The sequence below is a fragment of the Panthera leo genome, chromosome A3 (genome assembly GCF_018350215.1).
Source record: "Panthera leo isolate Ple1 chromosome A3, P.leo_Ple1_pat1.1, whole genome shotgun sequence".
Lineage (NCBI taxonomy): Eukaryota > Metazoa > Chordata > Mammalia > Carnivora > Felidae > Panthera > Panthera leo.
Genome location: NC_056681.1, coordinates 134,047,107 through 134,074,569, shown reverse-complemented (window position 1 = coordinate 134,074,569; position 27,463 = coordinate 134,047,107). Strand labels below are relative to the sequence as shown.

At 47.8% G+C, this 27,463-nt stretch overlaps 1 long non-coding RNA gene across 2 annotated transcripts in view; it reads right to left on the bottom strand.

The window, feature by feature from the left end:
• The window catches only part of LOC122216647, a 138,101-nt gene extending 111,398 nt beyond the window's left edge, over nt 1–26,703 (bottom strand). For both annotated transcript variants that reach the window (XR_006201013.1, XR_006201014.1), the window contains exon 1: nt 25,985–26,703. This is a non-coding gene — a long non-coding RNA (uncharacterized LOC122216647). The remainder of the gene's footprint in view (nt 1–25,984) is intronic.
• Nucleotides 26,704–27,463: the final 760 nt, after the last annotated feature.

Here is a 27,463-nt window from a genome sequence, read left to right as displayed (position 1 = left end):
AGTGTGGAAGGAAAGGCCAGAGGGAGGGGCCAGCAGGAAAGGTTCTAGAGCAATGAATTTAAGCTGAACCCACCAGCCAAGGGAAACTGCAGACGGAGAGAAGAAAATGAGATTGTCCAGAAAGGAGACCTGGCAGGTACAGCCACAGCAGACACTGGGGAGACAAGAGGACCCCAGGAAGTATGTCCACTCCCCCTGGCTACACTTTTACCTCCCACCCATGGAGCTAGGGCCCGGGAGTCAGAGGAGCTGAGAAAACCACCCAGTTTCCAACCTCAGCAAATTAGACAGCCTTGGATGGAAAGGGGGGGGGGGGGGGGGTGAAAACTACAGCCTGGGGCCAGGAAGCAAAGCCACTACAGTGACAGCAGCCCCAGGGCCTGGCAGTGGCCACACAAACCCTCCGAGCCTCCGTTTCTTCACCTGTGAGATGGGTACAGCGGCAGCCCTTCCTGCTTCACGGATCCTGGCAGGAATCCAGTGAGGATGGGAGTCCGCAGGGCAACAGGCCCGAGGTGCCTCCCGGCTGCAAGAGCAGGGGCGACGGGGGCAGCGGCGTCACTCTGAGAGGCACCTGCTCGGCTGCCAGCACTTTAATCCCGACTCAGCCACTTACGAGTTGGGAGAGGCCACCTTCCCTCTCCGTACCTCAGTTTCCTTACCCGTTAAAAGGGGTGATAACAACCTGTACACCTTATAAGGTTAAATGAGTACGTGCACATCTCTTAGAGCCTGTGAGGCAGAGAATAAGTGTTCGGTTAGCATTGGTTATTGTTATTACCACTGCTGTGGTTATAATTACTGAGGACTCAGAGGTCCAGGTGGACAGACATATCCTGGCTGGAGACTCCCGGAAGAGGTGACATCACAGTCTGAAGATGATGTTGCATCTGGAGGCAGAATTCCCTCTTCTTCAGCAGAGATCAATCTTTTTATCTTAAGGGCTCCGACCGATTGGATGAGGCCCACCCACATTATGGAGGGTAATCCACATTACTCAAAGTCCAGATCTGAATGACCTCATTCAGAAAAAAACCTTCTCGGCAACATCTAGACTGGCGTTTGCCCAACATCCGGTAAGATGGCCCAGCCACACTCACCATGAAATCCCCCAGCACCGCAGGGCGGGGCGTCTCTTGTGAACCTCAGTCGTAGGTTCACGCAGAGGGCCTGGCACTTAGCAGATGATCAGCAAATACTCATCAAGTGAGTGAATGGACAGATGAATTAGTGGTTCTAAATAATCACTTAGAAACTTCTGTATTTCAGAGATAATCTCTTTCAAAATCCACGTCTGTTTTTTGGCATGAAACGAATGGGCTTTTGGAGGTGGAAAAAAAAAAAACAAAAAAAACATTTGCTGTTCTATTTTGAGTCTTCTCCTGTGGACCCCAGAGGCTGACGGCATCCACAGTCCAGCCGACCGCCCCTCCCTGCCCTGGCTCACACCCCATTACAAAGAACACCACTGTCTGGAGGGTAGAATAGGAAAGGGAGGGAGGCGCTGACTCCTGCCAAGAAAGCAGACACTGCTCTTCGGCCTCAGGAAACAGCCAAGGCCGAGAGGAAGCCACTGCAGGTGTCCTTTCCAGGGGCCTCTGTGTTTACGAGGATCCCCCGAACCGGGAAAAACACGGTGTAAACCAAAGGGCTACTCAGCGTTTACAAGTCATTTACAAAACATACTTGTAAATGTCCGATCGATAATTTACAGACGCGCCTCAAATGCAAAGGGACCCCGAGTCAGCCCGGCACAGCACTAGCTGATTCTGTCTCTTCGTTCCTCTTGTGACATCTTAAGCATCACATGGGATAAGCTTTTGGGATCCCTGAAACTGGTTGTCCAGGGAATTGTGGGTTTGCCCAGATCACAGGGTGACACGACTTCTGAACCAGAACGAACCCTGACACAGGCAAACACCACAAGCAGGACCACGGAGACAAGGCAGTATGCTCCGGGAGCCAAGCCGTCCTGGAGCCGGGACCAGGGCGGGCGTCTCCAGCCTCGGCCCAGAGACTGGCCACGGCACCCAGGTTTGCCACCACTGACGGAGGGGAGAGGCAGGGCAGACTGATTCAAGTTGGCCTGAATTCAGAAAGAAACTCTAAACATGCTTTCTGGTCTGAAATTCAACTCACAGTTTAGATCAGAGATAAATTCCATGATTTCCCCTTGGCCCAAACCAGTATTTATGGCATTTGAGTGAGCAGTAAATTACCAGTTTCAGGCAAAAAATGTCCTTTGTACATGCTCACAAACATATCATCACCTCCAATACTACATCACTATAATAAAATATAGGGCAAATCAGCTTATTATATTTGGGGTAATTTAATCAACTGTCTAATACATATATTCTACCAACCCATGTATGTGATTCCTAATTACAATGTATTGACTCAAATAACTTCATACACATGGGCCAACAAGATACTTTAAAATGAACATTTGCCTCATCTCTTCTCCATGTAAGTTTATTTTATAAGCTGACGAAGAGTCACATGCTGTCTAAATGGGTAAAATTACATTTCTCTATTACCAACTTTCCATTAACAATCAGCTGCAGAATGACAATAAAAAACAACGGGACCCAAAGTACACAAAAAACATCCGTGTCAGAGCTCTGTTCCTCCAACTCACTGAGACAAAATTTTCCTCAGTTAAACGATCCTCAGTTTCATAGCCTCAGTTTCCTAAAAGGCAAAAAATCATGCATACGCACGCTGGCAATGAGAACACCTCTCGGTCAACATTCCACTGTGACGTCCACGCCTGGACTATATTAAGGGAAGTCCCGTGGGAACAAGTAGACAGTTCACTTTTCTCTTATTAACACATGTATATTGTGTCAACGGGTAATATTTCGTCAACGCTTTGCAAAGACCTCTCGCAGCAGACTCTGGTTTGTGTGGAATGAGACAGAGTCGGAGGGCTTCGACCTGGCTGCTGTGGACTTGCACACACTTTCTTCCTGCTGCCTCTTATAGGGGTTTGGGCACAGCTCGGACCATGGAGGGATGACACCTGGGGATCGGGCCTCCCCTTCCTCAGTCCTGGCCTCCTCGCCCAAGTGGCAAACCGTCCTCTAACTAGAGCGTCGACAAGAATTTCTGCTGGAGGCTTCCTCTTGTCAAACCAATTCTCTAGTGGCACAGTCTAGTTTGCTAGACCTCTGTCCCTTCCCAGACCAACCCCATTGATTGCTTTTTAATCAGTCGGGTTGAGCACGACGAACAGGACCTTCACACTTAGCTGCTCTGGCATCTATAACATAGCGTTAATTACAGCTGCCACTGGGGCACAGAGAGACGTGGAGACACCGTTTCGCTTGTCTATAAACACCTCCAGTGTCCCCGGCCCACAGCGACGCCCTCCCATGACTGCAAGTCACAAAACTCAGTCTTCTTCTAGTGGAATATTCCCAAAATATTCCACTGCTCAACTACAGACAACATTAGTGTTTTTATGCAGGAGCTCCTTCTCTGCTTTTCTCAGGAAATTTGGTGTTTTTTTGTTTTTTTTTTGAATCTCACATAGTAAGAAAAGTCAACTGTGAAAACAGAAGAACAGGAATAATTATTATAATTTCCCTGCAACAAATAAAGCTAGCAGGCAAGACCTTATTGGTTCAATGGAAGCCACTGATTCAAGTCAAAAGTGAGAGAAAGAAATGCCATATATGGAGTCCACGGTTAAGATCAAAGTTTCTGGAAACTGGGACAAGAGCAAGGAGCAGAGAAGTATCATCATCTCATCAGGTGATACTGGTTATAGCTGTTGCCATGAGAGAAGAGTGCATCCTGGCCCTTCTGCTGCTAATGGTGTGCTATTATTGCAAATAGAATAAATATTAATATATTGACACACAGAGTGTACTTCACACAAATCCTATGAGTAGAGTTCTAAGAAATAGCAGAATTGGGAAGCAAAATAAATACTTAAATCGGCAATATTGACATGTCATTCTGAGAGGTGCTGTACCCGTGCTAGGAGATCTAAGTGCTGCTACATGATTCATATAACACCCAATCATATTCACTAGTGTTTTCTAGTGTTTGAGTATTTGTTATAGGCTACAGTCCTTTGTAAATACTCCAACAGAAAAAAAAAAGCCACAAGGAGAAATTGCCAATACTGTGGGAGATGACATGAAATCAGAAACTGATTAGCACAATATTGATTTCATCAGCAAAATCAGGGCAAGTCCACAAAACATTTTCACCATTAACAAAGAACACGAGTGACATACGTCCTAAATCCCAGATTGTGCATGCTTTTGGACACAGAATAATTAAACTGACTCAAAACAAAATGGAAAAAAGAAATCTGTCTGTGTCTGGAATATTTGTGGCAAAACAAAGATCAAGATTGTCACAGAGGGTGACTTGATGCTTTACGTGTTTTAAAATGTGACTTTTAAGCATGTCAATTTTTACATATTGAACATTTAGGATCATATCTTTCCATTATTAAACAATTTTTATCTGGTATATATTTTGCATTAAAGTTCTCTTAATATTATCAAATATTACTATCAGGAAGAGATCATTTTTATATGTTATCATAAGATGTGATCTTTTTACTACAGTGTATGTATCAATAACAAACCATACACTTATTACAATATCTTTTGTTTACAGAAATTTTCTGAAGTTTTTAGTATAATTCTATTACAATAAAAAGTAATTCACTATTTATTATTATGGTCACTCATTATTACTTAAAACACATATATAAAATATTATGAAAAATACAGACCAGCTTATGATTTCAGGGATTCCCTGGTATTCCCAAGAATTCCAAGTTCTCATTCTCAGATCCCAAATACTAATATTTGGGGGATTTGGAAACACTAAGGCCAATGGTTAAGAAAGAAAGGGTACACAATTTGCAATGCAGATTTTGGCAGGCAGAAAGAAGAATTTTTGCCAAATAATACTATCCACCATTGTAACAAAAGTTAATATGAAAAAGCATCCCACTAAAAAAAAAAAATTTAAGGGGCTCCTGGGTGGCTCAGTCGTTTGAGGGTCTGACTTTGGTTCAGGTCATGATCTCATGGTTCTTGAGTTCAAGCCCACATCAGGCTCTGTGCTGACAGCTCAGCAGCCTGGAGCCTACTTCAGATTCTGTGTCTCTCTCTCTCTCTGCCCCTCCCCTGCTCACTCTCTGTCTCTCTCTCCCTCAAAAATAAATAAAAATTAAAAAAAAAAAAAGAAAAGAAAAATCATCCCAAAGAAGTTGAATTCAAGATGAATCAAGTTAATAAAATGAAAGCTAAGTTGCTTTCATGATATAGTAACACCAAGGTAAAAAGTCCCTCCAATATGTAGCACTTGTTAAGAGCTAGCTTCTATTTCACTTACAAATATTTGGAAGACTTAGTCCCTGTAAGTAAAATTGTTAATAATCCTATTTACTAGCAATTGTCTATAATAGTTATTACTTTAGTAAAATAAAAATCTCCTGAAATTGAAGTGCTAAACGTACAAAGTTCATTCTTTTGCTCTAAATCATTTTGCGTACCTTATCCCTTGATACTGGTGGAGAGAAAAAAGAAATTAAAAAAAAGAAACAGACAAGAAGCAATTCTTATATAATCTCACAGAAAAATACACTTCCTTGAAAACGGTTTTGGGAGCAAAACCTTGGATGCAATAAAATAAACATCCTCTGAGCTATTCCTAATTCACTGTTACTTGACAGGGGTTGCAAATCGGATTCGCCAGGAAGCAGGTGCCAGGGTGGAAGTGAGAGCAAAACAGGTTTATTGAGGAATAACGTCTATTAAAATGGGGTGGGGGGTGGGGGCGAAGTTCCCCACCCCCCACCCACCCCCGAGGGAGCATCTTTAGAAGAGTCCCAGACTGAACTGAAGGAGGTGGGTAGGCCCTTCTCCCACCACCCTGCCTGGGAATCCACACGCCTGTGACGGGAAATGTGAGGCACGTCGTGAAGGCACTAACGGCCGGAGGCTGTGAGTCAACCACACTAATGTCAGTGGGAAGCAAGTCCGCTTTCGAAAGGCATCTGGGCGGCACCTCTGGGCATGCACCACAGAGCAAATATACCAAAAAGGCAAAAACAAGGACTCGGGAAATACAGGCAAAATCTCCCAAAAGCCCCATCCGGCTTTCACATAGTACTCTTGTTGAAAGAAGTAACTGATATAATAGATGGACTAGGGTTTTACAACTTGGGAGCGGGGGAAATACAGAAAACATACTCCAGCATTAAGTGAGTCACTCAGAGGTCCAGCTCTTCTCAGTGGGGTCTTGTGTTGCTTTCAAAAAGTAAAAGAGCTACAATAATCACATTCACAAGGTTCTCTGGCAAAAACATATGAATGTGGAAACTTTTTAAAAATCAGAACCACTGTGGACACATACGCCACGAAGACACAGCAAAACTAGGTGCCGAAGAGGTTAGTTATATTATGGGCTACTGATTCCAGCACACCTAAATTTCCTGTTTGAATGAAAAGTGTAGGAACGGTGGCTAGATTACTCACATTAATTGGTGCGCGGCAAATAGACTATATATTTTCTCTGTCTGTTCCTGGGGCCATCCTATATTTGCAAAGGCCTACAATGAGATAATAGGCCAGATTTGTAAAGGGTACACTCCATTTTAGCCCAGGCAATTAAACGGAAGCAGCAAGCTTCTCCCACAATTGCCTAATTGCAGGTGCAATCACCCAGGACCCTTCATTCAGAGGCTCTGAGTGACAGATCAGCCAATTATTCAATAGCAGACACAATGATTTTCACATGCAATTTTGTATTCAAAGCTATTCACAGACCCCAAAATTGATAAATAATGGGAAAGCCTGATGAAAATTTTCTTTCCCAAACTAACTGTCTGTCATCACAAAAGAAGAGATTTGATTCTAGGCCCCACTTGTGAGCTTAGGTCAACAGAAGAGCTGTCCAAATTCCTGACAACCCAAATTCCTTTAGGGAAGGAATTCCCTAAGAAGGGAACATTCAGGATCATCTTGAACCTTACATGGCCACCCTTGGCCTTAGCATCTAAACCTAGGCCATTGGGGCTGATCTAAAACTTACCAAGCACGGATCACTCATTCAAAAAAATAAAGGAGCTGTTTGCGTGCCAGGGACTGAGAAGAGTTAAGGGGACATGATTCCTGCTTAGAAGCTCACATTCTCCCAAGACATAGAGACTTATATATTAGCAGATGCATTCAAATGCAATGATTGGAGAGAGATGAGGTATCTGTCCTGCCCGGAGGAGACATCACAGGGTGATGGGGGCCACCTGGCAGGCTTCCAAGCAAAGGGATGTACGATAATTCAAGAATATAACCACCCACCAATCATCATGGATAAAATGCCATCTAATAATGGTCATTTCATTCCTCAAGATGTTAAAGAGAGTAACTACATTTTTTTTCTCTTTTTAATATTAGTTTCCTCTGTTACTTAGGTTAAATTCAACGTTTTAATAAACAAGCCCAAACATACATATTAGCTAAATTACCACAGAAAGTCACTTAACAAGATAACAGACTTAAAGCCAAGTAATCAATAATTTCATTAAACACAGACTATAAGTAAAATGCAAAGATTGTCAGACTAAATTTAAAAAAGATATGCTACATACAAGAAACATACCTTAAACATAAGGATACACAGTTTCAAAGTAAACAGATGGAAAAACTACACACTGTGCAAGCACTGACAAAAAGACTGCTTTCATCAGACCACCAACGGTAGAGATAAAGGGATACATTTCATTAGAATAACAGGACCAATCCAACAAGAAGATCTAACAACTCTAAATCTGAATACACCTAATAATAAAACCTCAAAGTATATAAAATTTAAAAATCCACAGAACTAAAGGCAAATAAAAACAAAATCGCAATCGTAGTTGAAGAATGTAACACATTGCTTCCTAACTGAGAAAGTAAGTAGTTATGCGTATCAGTAAAGACACTGAAAATGTGAATAGAAACAACAAACAATGCAATTAATTACCATACACGGAGCATATCCTCAACAACTGAAGACACGCATTCGAGCCCACTTACTCGAGGACTAGTTAAGTCCTACTACAATTCTGTTAGTGTCTCTCTTGAATGTCCCGGGCATTGACAGGACCGTCTGTTTTGGCTGGAAGGAACGTGAACATCTCCTAGTCCCATGTAAGCTCTAGCGATTATTACTATTTTTTTGTCAGCTCTACGCCCAACATGGGGCTTGAACTCAGGACCCTGACGTCAAGAGTGGTCTGCTCTGCCGACTGAGCCAGCCAGGTGCCCCAGCTCCAGGTGCTATCCATCTTCCATCTTCTCAGTCCTTGCCAGGAATCGTGGGACTTCAGGTTCTGCGTGTTCAGTTTGGTGATTAGCAAGAGAATCCAGGCAAACACAGTGCACATCTCTGGCACTCGTTCTCCACACGGCCTCTGCCTCTCTGCCTTCCTGTGCCACCGCCACGAGCAGCTCCACCTCCCTGAGCCCTGACCTCTGTCAGCACTGCCGTTCTCTGTTTGGAGAGCGCCGGTCTCCTTACACTTGGTCTAGAAAGGGCGTCAAGGTGGAAACCCAGGGCTACTGGCACACCTCACTTGTCGCCATCCTCCGCAGTCCATTCTCCAGTATCTGCAAAGAGCTACTTCCTGTATTCGATCCAATTTTCTACTTTATGACCCCAGTTCCTCCATTATGACTCCCTGGGTATTCTTGTAAATAATTTACCACTGGTCATTGATGTTTTTGGACTCACTGAACTATTTTGATGGAAATGCCCTCTTTACCCTTCAGGTACTGGTCATCTTTCACGTCACTAAGAATAGACTTTACCTTGGAGATGTCTTCTACACATCAGTTTACACAAAGGCCATAAAGGGCAGGGATCTTGGACTCTGGCAGCAGTTGGGAACTTAAAGAGGTCAGCGAGGCCAACCTCTCCCTTTTAAAGGTGGATTAGGAACTAACTAGTTGTGCACCCAATCTGTTTTTCTTCTTCCTGGCACAAAACTAGAAGAATGCATTAATGAGCCTCATGTGCAGTTAAGTAGGGCCATGTGATCGACTTCTGGCTAATGCAATATGAACAGATATAACATATGCCTATTAAAAAGCACTCCCCCACCATACTGAAACTAATATGACACTGTATGTTAACTACCTGGAATTAAAATAAAAACTTAAAAAAAAAAAAAGAGTAGACTAACAATACATAACAACAACAACACAGTACTTCCCATATAATCTTCAATTCTTTCTCATCAACCAACTCGATGACAAGAAAGACAGGGCAGGACTAGAATACAAAACAACCCTCCATCGCTGAACGAGCATAAGGAAGTCTGGCAAGCACCAGGAACATCCAGTGAGGCTCAAGCAAGTAGGAGGCTTTTATTGTATTAAGTCACTGCACCTAAGGGGGCTTGACCTGTAACAGCACCTAGAGTTACCTTAACAGATGCAAAAGCACAAACTGATGCCCAGGAAGGGGAAAATGGCAAAGTTCTTCGGCTCAGTGTTCTTTTTCATACCAAAGTCGTTCCCAAATTCGTTCTACAGCAAGGGCCAAGGCCATGCTCATGTGCTACTGAATCACTTTCTGTGCCTATGACAGTGACTTTTCAATTTAGCTTTTCAGGTTTGTCTAACATTTGGCACTAGAATATGATGGAGGTGGAAGGCCCGTTCAATTTCCCCAGTACCCTGACACAGCACTGGCAACCAGTAAAGATCTTTCCACACATTTATCCGAAGCACATCTGGCCCAGCACATAGAAGGAAAACTGAGAGGAAGTAGGTTGTCAACTTCCTTACCTATAGCTATTTGCCAAATATTTTTTTAAAGAAGATAAATTATGAAGCTAACAGAATAATCAATCACTTCTTCATTTGAAGATTTAAATAACTATAGAAGATGCTGGAACACAGGCCACTGAAATCAGCTCCCTCAAATTAAATCATCAAGATAAAATTTGTCCCCCTCTAACTTTCACCTAAGGTCTCTACTCGTGACCATCCTGGGCAAAAAGATCAATGTCTCACACAGCAGGTACTTTTCTTCTCTCTGGCCCCATTTCTGCACCCAGGGTCGTACCCAGGTTGAAGACCTTGGCCACACCATTTAGTGTCTGTGCCAGCTATTAATTTATTGCCCTTCGGCTCCACACCTACCTCTCTTGACCTGCTTTGTCAGACTCATGTGCCCATCCATCTGCATGTTGGGACTGTCAGTGACACTTGCTTCCTCTATGTCACAGGATCACGTATGATCGAATGCAGTTGGGTACCAGAATTCCTCAGACAGAGTTTAACAAACCACCCATGTGTGCATGAATCAGTACACTCACCCTGCTGATGGGAACCATTTAATGTCAATACTTGTATCAGAAAAGGGGGTTTTTGTTCTGCAAACAGTTTTGACTGAAAACGTCAGTCCCCAGTGACACAGTCATATGGAAATAGGAAGCTAGCGAGTATTTCCCTCTCCAGCAAAATCAGATGTTTCGGATGCTCCTCTGCTTTGGCCCCTGCCCCAGCACTGTCAGTCATGTGAGAAGTCCACCCTGCCACGCGTGGCACAATGGGAAGAATGAGAGGAAGGAAGGAAACTCTTCTTTGGGTCCACCTTACAGGTGTGGGGATCCCTGTCCCCTCCTTCACTGAAATAAACTCTCCAGTCCTAGCATCAAGAGGTCAAGCTATCACCACGGCATCGATTCTGGGGTTATTTATATTCCCTCCTAGCACTCAGGGTTTGGGTGTGGCCACGAGTATGAAGTTCATCAATTGAACCTTCACAAGGCTGCCTAAACACTTCCCCAAAATTAGTTATTTTCACCGCAAAAGAAGTGCAGGTGCGTGGCTTCCTATGCTGAAATGACTGGCCTGGAGATGACTCAGTGACACGTGTCCTAGCTCTCTGACAAGTTCAGTGTGTGTGGAGTCCTAGAAAGGTCTCTAACCATAAGCAGATCAGGCCGGGCCACGTGTCCCTGGGTGTCCCAGCCAGCCAGTGTTGGGTTCCCCCCACGGAGCAGAGATTCACAGACGTCACAGAACAACAGGTTTTGGGAAGCAACGTAAAATGGTCTCTGTTGTTTTTACAAAATTCTCATTTTCTATGTTGTAGCCCTCAGTCCATTAAATGCAATTTCCTGGCATCACCCAAGCTTGAAAGGCCAGATCAAAAGTACAGAGTGTCCCAGCTGTGTGGGCCTCACTCAGACTGAACATTAACCACAGCCCTTGCAAATGACTGATTCTGTGTGAGAGCAGGAGACACCCTGTGTGCCTCCTCCCTGTGGAACTGGCTTTGTTGTTCTCCCTGCACAGCGGTCTGTCGAGGAAACATTTGCCTAATGCACTTGTCTCCCTGCAGCAGAACAAGGCCGCCCCTCCCTGGGTTTCACACCTCTGTGGTGTGGGACTGGAGGAGCCCAGGGTTCTCAGAGAGACTGAGGGCATAGGCAGCAAGCCCCTCTTATGCCTCGGGGCAGGAGATCACATGGAGAGGGGCTGAATTCGGGCGCTGGGAAACGCGAAGGCACAGAGAGCTGAACTCTGGGCTGATGATCGCATCTCAAGACTGTCTGAGGAACATGAAAAGAAGACACAGAACACTTGGAGCAGCCTAGGTGATCCATGAAAAGGCGGCAGCGGCTGTAGCCAAGGCAGGAATGGCAAAAGTGATGGGGGTAAGATGAGTGTGGGTTGAACCAGGGACCCTCTCAGTAACTGCAGCGTTGAGCAAGGATACGGATGGGCCTCTGGCTTTTACTGCTCACCATGGCCTTTATGCAATTTTTGTGAACCTGTAAAGGTGTGGCCAAGGGAAAGAGCACTGAGCTGAGAGCCAAAGCCTACAGGCCTATTTCTTCTCATTCCTTGGCCAGCCCAAGGCATCTTGCCTCTCTTGGCCTCAGGTTCCTCATCTGTTAAAAATGGGAACAATAATCCTGAATTCTTACCTCTGAGGGTTGTGGCAAGAACCAAATGAGATGGGGGGGGGGGGGGGAAGCTTCCAGAAAAGTAAACCACTAGGCAAATGGAAGGGGTTGTTTTTACCAATTAAACAGAACCAAAACGTAAAATGGATTACCTTGGTAAAACATAAATTAGCTAAAGAATCAGAGCTCCCCACTAGGTCCCCAATGATTGGTGTCCCCAGCATTTTACACAGAGCCAGTCAGACCCAGGGCAACTCCAGGAGCAACAGGTGCATCCGTGCTCCCACAACAGTCCCCCTCGTGGCATTTTCTGTCTCCAGGTTCAGGCAAACTGACCCTTTAGTAACAACTAAGCTTTCCAAGACAAGCCTGCTAAGAAATAAGCAATACCTGCATTTCAGTGCAGGTCTCTAGATACCCCTAATGTCTAAAGGGCCCAAAGTGGAGGTTTCGAGATACCCCTCATGTCTAAAGAGCCCAAAGTGGAGGTTTCTAGATACCCTACTGTCTAAAGAGCCCAAAGTGGAGGTTTCTAGATACCCTACTGTCTAAAGAGCCCAAACGGCTAGAGTTGTAACGGTACCTAACATGCAGTCAGGTTGATATTCTGCACGGATGAAATGCCCTGTGTCCAGTCATCATCAGAACCCTATTCCTCCAGTGACACAGCTCTGAATATAATAACTTCATTTCATTGGAAACGTAGCTTTGCTGCTGAAAGGAAAACCACCATCATCTGAAACTCACAGACAGATTCTTTGGAAGCTAAACACCTGAAATAAATGGTAAGACCCTGACACCAAAAGAAGAGGAAAAGACATTGATTTGTTTTCCGAAACCCAGATAACCAAAGCTTTTAAATGTACAAGTCGAAATGTACTGTGTGACAAGGGAAGACAGTGCAATACAGCTCCTGAACTTTGTCCCTTCACGGTGTCCTCAGTGTCTCCGTTTTCAGTATCCCTGTGCCAAAAGCAGTATCTTATACATCTGCTTGTAAAGTAATCAGGTTATAAGCATTTATATCCTAGAAGTTAGTAGCCATTTTAAAAATAAGACACAAATTGAAAGAAAATATAACTTTTTTTTTTTCCATTCTAAAATAGTCACTTACTAGAGGGTATGTGCACCTGTTGGGCTCATCACAATTGCTTAATCCTTGGATTCAGAGGGGGCATCACCACCTTGACTTCCTATTTCACACTGATTTTCCTTCCTTTCATGTTAGCAACCTTCAGAAACCCAGCTTGGCAAGGATATACTATTAAAAGGAACGAAGCAAGGCCCACAGTGGAAACTGAATCGTCTCAGGCTAGTAGTTCACACGCTATCTGACAGCCATAGAGCATCACCGTGTTTCCCTAGAAAACTCAAACATCCAAATATCCCGCAGGGTCCATGTAAGTTCACTGAGGCACCCTGGAGTGCCTCCGACCCAGAATGGGAGTGGCAGGTCTAGTGAAAGATCCCTGGGCTGGGTGGCCAAAAGCATGAGTTCCTGTCCTGACTGTCTGCGGTAAGTAAGCCGTGCAAGCTGTTGATCAAACCGCAAACCATTCCGGACTTCAGTTTTCCATTTCCAGGAGGGAAGTGAACACCCCTGGAAGCACAGCTGACTTAGAATCCCCTCCTACAAAGAGGTAGGTAGGCCGGAAGTAATTCACACGCACTTTCAAAAGGGTACCCAGAAAGGGGACTATCAAAGGACACCCTGGCTCCCAAAAGTCAGTCCACGGAAGTCACAAACGGCAGAGACGTGTGCTGGGGCTTTGGGAATTGTGACTCCGAGCTGAGATGGGGACCTCGACATGTATTTTTTTTTTTTTTTTTTAATGAAGCTCCTCCAGATGATTTTGTTGCCTGGATTAATTTAGGCATCATTTCCTACTGACAACACAGCAAAACTGACAGCCTCGTGCTCCAAAGCACAAAGTCAGCACAAAATGTTTGTGCAGATTAAATTCTATCTCATTAATTCCTTTTAATGATACTTCTTCACATTCTCTTATCCCTTTTAATTTGGCCTCATCGTTCAAGTGAGCTCAACTCCCAGTGTCTCCTCGGGATGGCCATGAGGCCTTGCCCTGTCATCGCAGAGCTTACGAAGTCACCCTGGGTGGCCGGTACCTCGTTCCCAGCTGTCCCTTGGCAAAAAGTAAACGTGTATTTTCATTTTTGTTACTTTTTTTTTTTTTTAAGTCTTCTCCAGATGTCTGCACTTTCTTAGACATTTTGACCTCAGTGACACACAAGTTCAGGGTCAGGATTCCAAAAAAAAATAATGAGGAAAGGGCAAACAGTTGTTCTGTGCGGGGCTCACTCTCCCTACTCCAGAAGGTTTCATGAAATTCTGATGCAGAGAAACTGTTCCTTTCCTACTCTGCTCTCACTAAACTCACCGCGACGGCTGTAAGGGACATCTAGAAGGGTGGCCATCAATGAGAGTTGTCGCTGTTGTTGTTGTTTTAATGTGAAAAAAAAAAAAGGGAATTTTGAAACAATATCCACAGGGTCAAAGTTTAGCTCTGTCTTAACGCATTCCCTCTTAAGTAAGGTCTGGGTACCGGTTACAGAGCTCAGTGTTTGGGTTTGGGTTTGAGAGATTTTTTTTTTTCTTACTAGTTATACAAGAACCATAATCCATGAAATATAGTAGGTATCTCATGGGCCCATTTCTCCACGCTTACAAACATTTAAAATTGCACTCGTGGTGCATAAAAGATTTATAATGATCTCACCCACAAATATAAATTTTATCCCACATAGGATAGAAAGACCTAGAAGCAGAAGCAGGGAACAGCTGAATGTGAGCACAGAGTCATAAATTCGCAACACTTACTGCTTTTTTAACAACCCTATCATAAATGTGACTGACTTCAATTTAATTTATGGGACTTTGCAGCCGGATCCAGGAATGTCCTCTGAAAACTAAAAATTTAGGAACAACATATAGTTTGGGTTTCCATGAAAATGTCTATGGTGTCAGTTAACTGGCAGTGCAACATATGGGCAGTCCACTACTGATGGGGGAAATCTCTAAATTCATTGCAGCAAACTACAAGGGTCAAAAAGCCCAAAACACCAATGTCAACAATAGTACACATAACAGTGGGTTTCTAAGGAAACTGTCCAGTAGAGCAGGAATGGCACTACTTTTTGTAAGATGGGCAAATCTGGACTTAAAATCCTCCTTAGCTAACGGATCATATAGCAGAGTCACTCCTCCCTAGCTATGTGATCAAGGATTGAAACCCTTAGAACCTTAGTTTCTCCGTTTCACGTATTTATTGAGCCTTTATTATGCACTATGGTACATGTTCACATGTATTATCTCATTTTAGCATTAGTGCAATTTCAGGGTGCTTTTTAAAATCCCATTTAACACACGAGAAAACTGAGACACACAGAGATTAGCCCTTTCCCTAGACCTTAAAGCTAATACATGTGGTGGGATTTGCAGATGGTTGAGTATCCAAAGTTCTCTTGACCAGTATCCTAAAGTCCTTGACTATAAAATGCAAATAAGTGGACCCACTTCAGAAAAGAACTTACTAGTGTTTAAGGCACCCAGGGCAGTGCTTCCCAGTTCCCTTTTCTGAGATAAATGTTATCTCATCTGCCATCACTTTCAATAATTCATTTCATTTGCCCAAATGGGGGTGGTAGAATCTGTCAAACTACTGGCCATCAATCCACCTAAGACTTCTTCTTCCAGTCAATGAGTCACAGCCCGAGCCCAACACGGGAGCCAGACTGTGACAAACCTTTGTTCCAGGCAACCTCGGCGCGGCCCCTTCAGCCCTAGACATTAGGGTCACTTTTTTTTTTTTTTTTTTTGGTTCTCAGTGAGTGAAGTGAGTTCATCTTCAAAGAAGAGCCTGGCTCTCCTCCGGGAACCCTCAAATATTTTCAATAATTACTTACATGAGGAGCAAACAAATGTTGGCGGAGTGTGCAGTGCATGCTGGGTAATGTGCTACCTGCCAGAGAAGACCCAGACGGTGCCCTCAGAGCTTAGGATTCAGGAGACACAAGAGGAGCCTGGGGGGCTCAGTCGGTTGAGCGTCCGACTTCGGCTCAGGTCATGATCTCGCAGTTGGCGAGTTCCAGCCCCGCGTCCGGCTCTGTGCTGACAGCTCGGAGCCTGGAGCCTGCTTCGGATTCTGGGTCTGCCTCTCGCTCTGCCCCTCCCCCACTTGCATGCTCGCTCACACTCTCTCTCTCAAAAATAAATAAACATTAAAAAAAAACTTTTTAAGGAAACTGACCAGGAGCAGGTGACAACATGACCGTGTGGAGAGCACTCCTGAGGGGGACACCTAACGTTTTTCCTGACGCCTGGGGTCAGGAAAAGCTTCCTGGAAGACACAACCTCCGAGCTGGTGCAAAGCCTGGGAAGATAACCCAAAGAAAGTGCAAGAGAAGCCACGCAGGAAGGCATGGCGATGGTGCACAGCCACCATAGGGAAGAGCAGGACAGGGGCTCCGCAGTTGCAAGAGGGGAGAGGGGAGGGCTCAGAGGAAGTGGGGGGTGGTTAGGGGCCACAGCTCCCAGCATAGGCACCGAAGAGTCAACATTAAGAGCAGGAAGAAGGGAGACAGGCTGGACAGAAACCAAGGTCTTACGAAGATGAGGCATCGTTAGCGCGCTCAGTGAACAAACTCCACAAGGTGCCATAACGTGTGTGTTACCACATTCTGTGTCTTTACTATCAGGACTGAAAATACAGAAGACTCGGGACAAAAATGACTGTGCAGCTCTTTGTTCTAGATACAACCCCATCAGAGCTGAACAAAAAGACCTGAAAATGAATCAGAAAAATGATGGACTTATTAAAACTTAGGGTATCAATTTCATTTGCAGACGAAGTTGGGAAATTCTAACGGTCTTAGCTTCCTTTTCCTAAAGCCCGGCCCATAAGGAATAAACATTCTCCATCTCAAAATCTAGTTTGCAAATAATACTTTGATTAACAAGCGAGATGCCTATTTCTTTCATGCACAAAGCAAAACCCACTGGGTAAAAAGTACTTGATATCTTAGGGAGAAAAAGCAAAGAATAATAACTTCTTTCCTCTGAGTCTAACAGCTAATTTCCATGCTGGACGATTTTTTAATAACGTTGGATACGCTGCGGGATTTTAGGAAGCTCTCATTTAGTTTTGAACCCTCTTAAGTTATAATTTTCCTCTGAGCTCAGATGGATCTTTTATCTGTTGTATCCTTAATACCCCTGCTAATCTTAGTATAGAAAAGCTTCCTAATTTGAAAAGGAGAAGTTTAACAAGACATGAAGCTGATTGTTTGCACAATCAGAACATCTAATTGAGCTATAGTATTCTAAACCATGCTCGCGTGCAGGGAGATAATTTTTCCTTCATTTCCTACTTTATCAGAAAATTAACCTTCATTTAAAACATTGTGGTCTGAAACACTTTTATAGCCACATTCTCTCTGCTGTTCACAAGAATTTGAATTTTAAATTTGCCATCCCAGTCTCTAACACCGAAAGAAACTGCGGATGGTTCCAGGACCAGGTGTTTACGATCAAGCAGACAGCAGAATGTGACCCGTGTCCAAAGCACCGCGACTGCCAGCCTAGGACATCATGTAACCGGGCCTCTCCTTCTCTTCCCAACCCTGGGTGAAGTCATGACGCTCTGGCTTCACACAGCAATCGGTCCGTCTGAGAGCCTAAGAGCCCCACAGACACGGCGTCTGACTGTGTGGACACCGGAAGCATTTATTACGGCTCTGTCCTCACGAGAACATCACTTGGCCCTACGTGAGCCGGACTCGAACCCCACGATGGCGACTCGGGGCTGGCTGCAGCTACATGTGCAGTTACGGAATTCATCCAACAAACAGCACGCTAAGCTGTAACCACTCGTGACATACGAGTAACTACAGCGGGCCCAAGTTCATCTGGAGTCACCTTGTCTCATAATGTCCTGATAAATACCCAGAGTTCCAGCTTACAAGGTGCTGATACATATTCCAATAATTCAGTTCCCCTCCGAAACTTCTGAGGATTCTGCGAGAGATGAGGGACGATAGGGCATGCGCTCTCACACCTGACCATCTATTATGGGCTGAACCGTGTCCCCCACAAAAGAAATGTTCATATCCTAACCCCTGGTGCCTGTGACCATGACCTTATTGGGGAACACAGTTTATGCAGATGATTCAAGTTAGAAAAAGAGGTCATTAGGACAGGCCTTAACCCAATGACAGGTGTCCTTAGAAGAAGAGGGAAAGGTGGGCACAGACACACAGAGAGAAGGCCACATGACGACACACAGAGGCCACAGTGCCGGCTGCTAGCCAAGGGCCACCGGGGAAGGACGGCCACCGCCAGGAGCTAACGAGAGGTTACAAAGGAGCATGGCTCTGATGACACCCTGGTTTCAGACTCCCGGCCTCCAGAACCGTAAGAGAATAAACGTCCACTGTTGTTAGCCACCCGGCTCAGGGCGCTTTGTCCCAGCAGCCCCGGGCGATGACTCGGCGCCTCGGCCGTGACTCTGTACTCCCCCACCGCTCTGCAGGTGAATGAGGATCCCGGTGTGTAGTTCTCCACCACACTCCTAACCTGGGGCTGTCATGAGCAACAGGATTTCATGGAAGGTCTGGGCACGAAAGAAGCAGAGACGATACCCAGCACGACTGCCACTCAAGCTCATCCCCAGAGCGTGGGTCTCAGGCTGTCACCTCCCCGCAGGGCCGGCTCCTTTCCCAGCTGCCGCTCCCGCTTCTAGGATCGGCCCTTAAGCTCCTACTCATTTCATTGCAGAACAACCCCCCCCCCCCAGGCCCCAAGGAGGCACCTGTGTTCTTTCTGTACGCAACAGTTACTGGCCCTGGGGTTCAACGTCCCAGCCCCGCTGCTCCCACAGCCATGATCCCATCACATAACCAAATGTTCCTTCACACGTTCTCCTAAACCCACGGACAAGGTGACACCTGGACCCAGGGAAATGGTTTACAAATTGGATCGGAAGAACCTGCTGCATCAGATTCACCCGTGGTGTCTGCTAAGAATGCAGATTCCTGGACTCCACCCGGGCCAGCGAACTGCAATTTCTGAAGGGATATCTAGGAACCTGCCTTTTGAAAGGAGCCGCGGTTTTAAGGCCACCGGCACAAACTACATAGCCAAGCTTCACACCGGTACTTTCCTTCTTCCCACAGGAAATGGCATGAATAAATGAGTAGCCAAGAGCTACTAAAAAGTGCTACAAGCTGGGGTGTCCTGTGGGCAAAGGCAGACTCCACTCCCTTTCCAAGCAGTGCGATGCTCACGCGCCCTGCCAGCTTTCCTTCCCCAACAAGACGGCTTCCCAGGCATCCACACTGCCTCTCCGCCGCAGCCTTCCCTCCACCGGGGACACCCCCTCAGCTGACCCCCTGCCACTGACCCCCGAGGCCATTTCTCCTTGGACACTTTGGGTGCTCCCAGCCAGAACAAACCACTCCTTCCCCTGCTCCTCTCTACTCTCCAGGGGCCCCCGACAGATCACCACCGACAGTGGCCAGCCTACACACGTGTATCAGGGACCCCCGGGGGTCCAGAGATCCACCTTGCTCGGGCCTGCCTGTGCCCCAGTGTCTACTGACACTTGGCCGGATCACCAGCATGTACTTCCTAGATTAAGTTAATGAAGTGATTCGAACACGTTATCTGATCTTAGTAGCACTTAACTCCCAGAGCGCGTCCCAGTCCTCGGCCGATGCACCCCGCCCAGAACGCGTGCTGCAGTGTGCAGGCCATCCGACGTTGTCACTCGCTTCTCTCTCTCCTCTTCCTTTCCCTCCCGCTCACGCACCCTGGGTAAGGAGTCACCCATCCAGTCAACAGTATCCACCGCACTCTTACTTGGCTCCAGGGGGTGGACATAAATAACTCAAGACTCTGCCACTGACCTACAGAGAAGAGGGGAATCGAGCAAAAATATGGGGTAACTGTGACCCCCGTCCTGGGGGAATCTGAAGGAGGGAACCTTCCAACTCCACATGACCCGGTTAAGAAGGACATCACAGAGGTGATATGAACCGGGTCTTGACCGCACGCTGGACGAGGCAGGAGGGAGGATGAATCCTTAAAGGGTCTTTTGCTCACAAGCTCCGGAAACTGACAAGAAGACCAGAATTCCTTAGGAGCCTCAGCAGAAGGGGAAGGACCGTGGACCTCATCCTACGGGCAGTGATCACGAGACTAAAGCAGCACTGGGCTCTATTCCTGGGACTGGGATCTGGGATGGCTCCTTGGGAGACACCCTCAGGCATCCAAGCCCCGAACAAGCCCACCTTGCCCTCCCTCAGGCCCACAAGACGCTCCGGTCTCCTCCACGCATCTGCAGACTGGCCTTCTGTGGTCCAGGGATGTCTGGATACCTGGGCCAGGGTCAGGTCACCTCCTTGGGTGACACGGGCCACGTGTAAGTGGCACTCTTTTCCAACATGCACACAACCAAACTGCATGGAGATTCTGGGATACAAGATGCAATTTTCAATCCACTTGGCCCCCAAATTCAGCAGAATTTGGATCTTTTCAAGTGTTTTAAAAACAATCTGTGCTAATGGCACAATGTTCTTGCTAATGCCCTTTAAGGGCCAAATTTTCAAAAATGGCAAATAAATTTGTTTGTCGTTTCCATGTGTAGTTTTATGGGTGGGTATAAATACTGTAGCTGAAGTAACAAGCTGATTTTCCTCACAAACACTTAACACTCAGGACCAGATGAGGTGTATGTTGGAAAGGTTATCACCCACATCTAAGGAGAAAGGACAGGACAGTTATCAACCGGGGGCACATGAGCCAGAAAGAGTCAGAAAGGGGCTGTGAACACAGACAGAACAGAATGTTCTCCTTATGTCAGTCTTTAAGAGAATCGGGGCTGGGCTGTCTACACAGCAGGCCACAGGAACACCAGATGTGGCTTGCTGCCCGACTCCAGCATCTCCTCTCCTCTCCTGCCTCAGCTATTACCCAGACCATGCCTGACAAGACCCAGCATCTCCCAAGCTCTCTGATCCCACAGGTACCAACTCCAGCTACCTGAACCTGCTCCGGGAGAGCCCTGCTTGAGACCAGACTTCCCACCTCAGTGCATCCCCCCCCTTCAGCCCTGGTCTCAGGCTCGCTGCCTCCCTTAATCTCTGAGGTCCTCAGGAGTCGAGGTGACGCCTTCCCTGCCAGCCCAAGCCCACAGGACTCCCACCCTGCCCCCACGCAAACCCTCCAGGTCTCGTAATTCAGGTGAGCAAGCAACTTCTGGGTCACTACATCCTGACTGTGCCCGACCAGAAGAGTTAGCATCAAAGACTACAGCAAAAGGCAAGGTTAAAGACTGGGGTGCGGGTTTGGGTCCCTCTGTTGCTGCACCTGCAGCGGGTGAGGCTGTCATCAGGGCACACGCCCTGGAGCGGACCAGGACTGGAGGACCGGAAACTCACAGCTGGCCGGCACCTTTTCCAGGTGACTGGCACGCCCATGCCACACGGATTCCATACCTGGAGCCTCAATCGCCCTGGCCGCAGCCAGTTAGAAATGAGAAGAGTGAGATCTGCTACGGTCATCGTTGCAGGAGGGTGGGGGTGATGGGTGCTCCCGGCATAGGAAGAAGTAGGAGAAATCACCCAAGGACTGGCGTGTGCTTCCTCTTCCAGGGGGACGGAAGGAGCAACTAGGGGCGTGAGGGGGAGGCTGGCGCAGCCATCTGGAGAGCCAGCAGGGGTCAGGAGGGAGGAGGCACCAAGGGCACTTCAGCAGGAGATGAGGCGGCCTCCGGCTCCCAGGCCACACCGCCCACAGGAATGCGCCCCGAGGAAACCACGGGGCTTCTGGAAGACAGAGGGCCTCAGGCCCTCCCCACCCCCCCACCCCCCCACCCCAGGAGCCCTCCTTCCCTCCAGCCTCACCCTGTCCTCAAACACTCTGCATTTGGCAACACCCAAGCTGGGTGCTGGTCCTCAGTAGCTCACCCTGTGAATGCTACCTGCACATGCACCCCTTCACCCCTGCCCCCACTTAGCGCATTCCGGCCCCCTGCCTACCCTGCTTTCCTCCACAGGACACGGCACACACGGTAAATGCTTGCTAAAGAAAACAAGCGTTTTATTTTTGAATCCCATCTATGATCCTGGCACAGAATGTAAGCCTGAAGGGCAGAGACCGTTATTTCATTCTTGGATCCCAACATTTACTCAGCGTCTACTGGGATCCTGAAACTTTCCCAGGACTGCCACACCAACCAACCAACCAACCAACCAACCAACAAAAAAACCCAAAACGAAACAAAACCTCTTCCACCAAGCTAATACCTCAGATAAACTTCACTTTATTGTCACCCATAAAAGCCCTAGTTTATCTGCATGGCAAAGACTAGATTTCATTGGATGCCTACACTCAAGCCGGTTCACAAAGAATTACTCAACAGAGGAATGAATTAGTAGATACGTTTAGTTTGGAAGTTCCTGGCTTTGCAAGTTGGTCTTGGTTACCAGGAATTTTCCGGGACGTTTTCTCAAGCTTTATAAACCAGATCGCATCCCACCATTATTTTTTTTTTCCTCCAGAGTTTCTACATTTAGCTTCAGGATTTATCAATGACATTTTCTCTGAGAAAAAAAAAAAAAGAGGCATCAGCCAACAGTTTAGAAATGAAAAGTTGAAGCTTTTTCCTTTTTGGAACCCACCGCTGATTCTCGGAGAGCTCCAGGGCTCGCCAGCAGCTTTTCTGGGGCGGTTTTGAGGGACCTGGGGGAAGCTGGAGCCTCACTCATGCCTGCCTGGTTGGGGTGCGGGCACCACAGAGCTGAGTGGACCACTGCCAGAGGCCATTAATCAGATACAATCTAATTGTCCCGATTAGCATGCCCTTGAGTGCGTCCACGTGTAGAATCTGGACTGGCTTTTGGCAAAGAGCTGCCCCCGTGGAGTCAGGTCCCTGCTTCCAGTGGGCTGCGGCACAGAGGATGTGGCAGCGTCACTCTCGCAAAGGGCAAGAGCGATGTGCTGGAGGGCACGTCGCCGCCAGCCACCAGCCCTGGCCGGAAGCAGTGCCGGGGCCCTGGCCAAGCCAGGCAGGGAGGTGATGTCAAACGTTCCTGTCGCGAGCTGCCTTCTGACTAAACAGAGCTCTGGGGTAACGGGAGAGCAGCTTTCCCGCTAAGCTGCAGCTTTGAACCTGCTGCGGACTCGTGTCCCTCAGGAAGTACCACACTGGGTTTTGCCAGAAACACAAAGAAGGGTCTTGCCCTAGTAACAGGTGCTTACGTAAAAAAGAGCAGACATTCCCAGGGCGCCTGGGTGGCTCAGTCGGTTGAGCGTCGGACTTTGGCTCAGGTCATGATCTTGATCTTGCTCCTGGGTTTGAGATCCCCGTCGGGCTCTGTGCTGACAGCTCAGAGCCTGAAACCTGCTTCCGATTCTGGGTCTTGCTCTCTCTCTGCCCCTCATCTGCTCATGCTTTGTCTCTCTCACTCTCAAAATAAATAAACATTAAAAAAAGAGCAGACACTCTCAGTCTACCCTAAAGCTGTCTCTGCCTTTTCCCACCACAAATTTATTATGAGCAGAGGAATTGGTTATTTTTTTTAACTTTTTTTTTAATGTTTATTTTTGAGAGAGAGAGAGAGTGCAAGCAGGGGAGGGGCAGAGACAGAGGGACACACAGAATCAGAAGCAGGCTCCAGGCTCTGAGCTGTCAGCACAGAGCCTGACACAGGGCTTGAACCCACAGACTGTGAGATCATGACCTGAGCTGAGGTCGGAAGCTCAACCAGCTGAGCCACCCATGCACCCCAAGGAAATGGTAATTTTATAGATAGTTTTACTTTATAAACAAACACCCTGGAAACTACTCTGTGATAGGCTTCTGCATATTGGAATTGCAAAGAAAGTAACGATTACTCCTTTGTTTTCAGAAAACTGAATTTTGCGGTTGAACTTCCTTTGCTACTGAAATAAGTCAATCCAGCATCCAAGGATAATGTCACCCAAAGATAAAGTTTTTCGTCCCTACGTGAAATTCACTTCAACACCCAGAAAGGCTGTGCGCTCACATGACCAAGAAAATACACTCCAAATTCTAAGCCTCTATGAGCCTACTTCCTTGGCCCAGGGGTCCTCCTGCCCCATCGCTTCCCCATACAGTGAAGGCCCTAGAAGCCGGACAGCCTTTCCTGGTGGTCCCTGCCCCAAGAAATGGCCAGTCCAGTGTTCTAGTCCCCATCTCAGTATCCTTTAAAAACAAAACAAAAACAGGGGCACCTGGGTGGCTCAGTCGGTTGAGCATCTGACTTCGGCTCGGGTCATGATCTCACGGTTCGTGGGTTCGAGCCCCGTGTCGGGCTCTGTGCTGACTGCTCAGAGCCTGGAGCCTGCTTCAGATTCTATGTCTCCCTCTCTCTCTGCCCCTCCCCTGCTCACACTCTGCCTCTCTCTGTCTCAAAAATAAATAAACATTAAAAAAAATTTAAAAAAAAAAACAAAACTACTGAAGCCTTTGCTCTTCGTTAAAATACCATGTATCGCACACACTCTGAACAATGAGTAATTAAACAGAGCTCAGAAAAAGCTCTGGGCTGTTTTCAATCATAGCATCTTTAATTGGAAAAATACCGCAAGCCAACTAAAGCTCCAAGGGCTGACTTTTGCCTGCAGACTCGGGACGACCCCACCCATGTGACAAGGGGCCCAGTAGCTCCACACAGAGTCCTCCTGGGAAAACCCAGGTGCTTGGTTCCTCTTGATGAAGTGTCGCAAAAGGGGAACGTGCCACCAGGCCCATCTCTCGGACAGGGCTCTCCACCACTCGGCCAACCGCTGCCAGACCAAGCCTGTTTGCCTCAGTTTCCCGGTAGCAGGCTTACGTACACGTGGCCCCTCTTACCAGTGGCTTTGCCTAAGCATCAGAGCTGGAAGGAAAACAGGGACCACAACGTGGCTTCCATAATTTTTATCAGAGGACAGGACTGCCTGCCCCTTACAGCCAGAGATTCTGCCAAGAGCAGCCGATGCGGTAGTAAGAGCGTGAGCTTTCCTTCAGTAAACGTGGTTTCCCGTGGAGCTCCAGCGATTACCACGAGCTACGTGGGACTCTCGCCTGGTGATTCCCCCTTTCCCAACCTTTGAAAATGATCACAAGTGAGAAGTAAACATGACACCAAGTGCATCTAGGACACGGCGACCACGCACGAACCGCAGACCTCGCGCTGCGAGCGAACTTCCCGAGGCGTGGTTCGGTTCTGCCCTTTCCCTCTTGGTTGTAGGATCATTTAACAAAACTCAGCGGGTTGCTGAAACAACCTGGCAGGGTAACTCATGGGCATTCTTGCAGTGGGAAGACCGTGGGCGTCCGGCATCGCCCAGAACAATCTCCCCCGCACGTGAATCTGGCCGTAGTCGGGCCACGTGGAACGTGTGCTGCAGCCGCGGGTACCAGAAGCTTCCGTTCCCTCCGTGTCTTCCCTCACGTCTCTCCCGTAGGCTGCCGGGCATCTGTGCATCGGCCCTGAAGTGGTCTGTGTCTTTCATATCCCTCAGCCCGATTCTCCGCCCTACCGCACGCTGTTGCTGGGCGGGTAGGAAGCGGACCGACGGCATAGCCTATCATCTGTTTCTGCAGCCTTGCTGACGTGGAGTTGAGAAAATTACAAGATATTTAAAGGGCGCAGTGTGGTGCCTTGATATACGCACACACTGTGGCAAGAACCCCACAATCAGCTAATACTCCCATGACCCCACGCTTTTTTCTCTCTCTCTTGTGTGTGTGTGTGAACATTTACGTTCTACTTTCTTAGCAAACTTCAACTACATCCGAGTGACCCCCTACAGCCCCGCGTCTTCCTTACCACGACTCATCTACAGCCCAAAGTCTGCACCCTTTTATTTTACCCGGCTCTCCCCATTTCCCTCACCTCCCAGCGCCTTGGCCACCACTTTTCTGATGTTTCTGTGGGTTTTTGCTTTTTTTCTTTTTTTTAGATTCCACATCTATGCGATGCCACACAGCATCCGCCTCTCTCTGCCTGACCTACCTCACTGGGCATCACGTCCTCCTGGTCCATCCCGGCGAATGTCAGGGTTTCCTTCTTGCCCACGCGGGGCAGCATCCCCCTGCGCGCCAGGCCCGCGTCCCCTGTGTCGGTTCCTCGGCGCGGCGGCCTCCCCTCCTCGGCCGCTGGGACTGATGCCTCGTCCGGGTCCTGTTTTCCTTCCTCCGCGTGCAGACTCGAAGTGGGACCGCCGGGTAGTACGCTGGTCCTGCTTTTAACTTTTTGACGAAGCTCCGTCCCTTTCTCCGCCGTGGGGGCACCGAGTGACAGTCTCCCCGACAAGGGGACCCTCGGCTGTCCCCTCCGCAGGTGCCGGGCTCTCGGGGGGCCCCGGGGCCCAGGGCTCCGGCATTTCTGTGCCTCCCCGCCCCCACTCTCTCCCCCGGCTGTGGTCGTCCCAGTCTTTCGCCTTAATCCACGTCCCCCGTTTGGGTTTCTTGGCTTGTGCTGTTTTCGGAGGCGAACAGGGCCGGGAGCGCCGGGGAGGGCCTCACACCTGCCGCCCTCACCTGCAGCCCGGCCACAGGAGGCCCTTCTGCAACACAGCCCTGCACTCGTCTCTTCTGCTAAGTCACCCTTCGGTGAGTCCCCAGGGCACATAATTCCCAGCTCTGAGCACTAAGCTCCCCAGACACACTGAAAGGAGAACAGTGGGGCCCAGCCCCGCGCAGACTGGGAAAGGCCTTGGCCTTCGGGTTCTGGCTCTCGTTGGTCTCGGAGGAATCCCGCTGCCTCTCGTTGGTCTTGGAGGACTCCTGTCTCGTTGGTCTTGGAGGACTCCTGTCTCGTTGGTCTTGGAGGACTCCCGCATCTCGTTGGTCTTGGAGGAGTCCTGTCTCGTTGGTCTAGGCAGAGCCCTGCGTCTGGACGTTGTTAAGAGCTCGCTGGGAGGTTCTGATGTGAAATTTGGCCTTGTGACCGTGGGTCTGTGGCCTCGTTTCTCCCAGTGTGGTCTGCAGACTGGCAGCACCGTCATCATCGCGGTTTGTTAGTAATACAGCCTCAGTCCCAGCCCGGACTTAGTGACTCCAGATGGACATTTTAATCAGACTTGGGGTGGTAGAGACACGCATTAGCGTGTCCAAAATCCAAACTGCTCGGCCCCGCTTTAGTTCCCAGAAGCTGTCCAACAGAGCACCTCAGCCTGAGTGGGTTACACAACAGGAACACATAGTCTCGGGTCTGGAGGCCGGGAGTCCAAGGCGTGGGCAGGGCTGGCTCCTTCTGGGGTTGGGAGGAGGATTCTGGTCCAGGCCCTTCGCCTTGCTTGTGAATGGCCATCCCCTCCCAGAGTCTCTTCCCTCTGTGTGCATGTCTGTGTCCAAATTTCCCCTCTTTATAAGGACACCAACCTTATCGGATCAGGGCTCACCCTAATAACCTCATTTCAAGTTGATTACCTCTGTAAGGACCCTATCTCCAAACAACAGGTATATTTTGAAGTATCAGGGTTAGAACTTC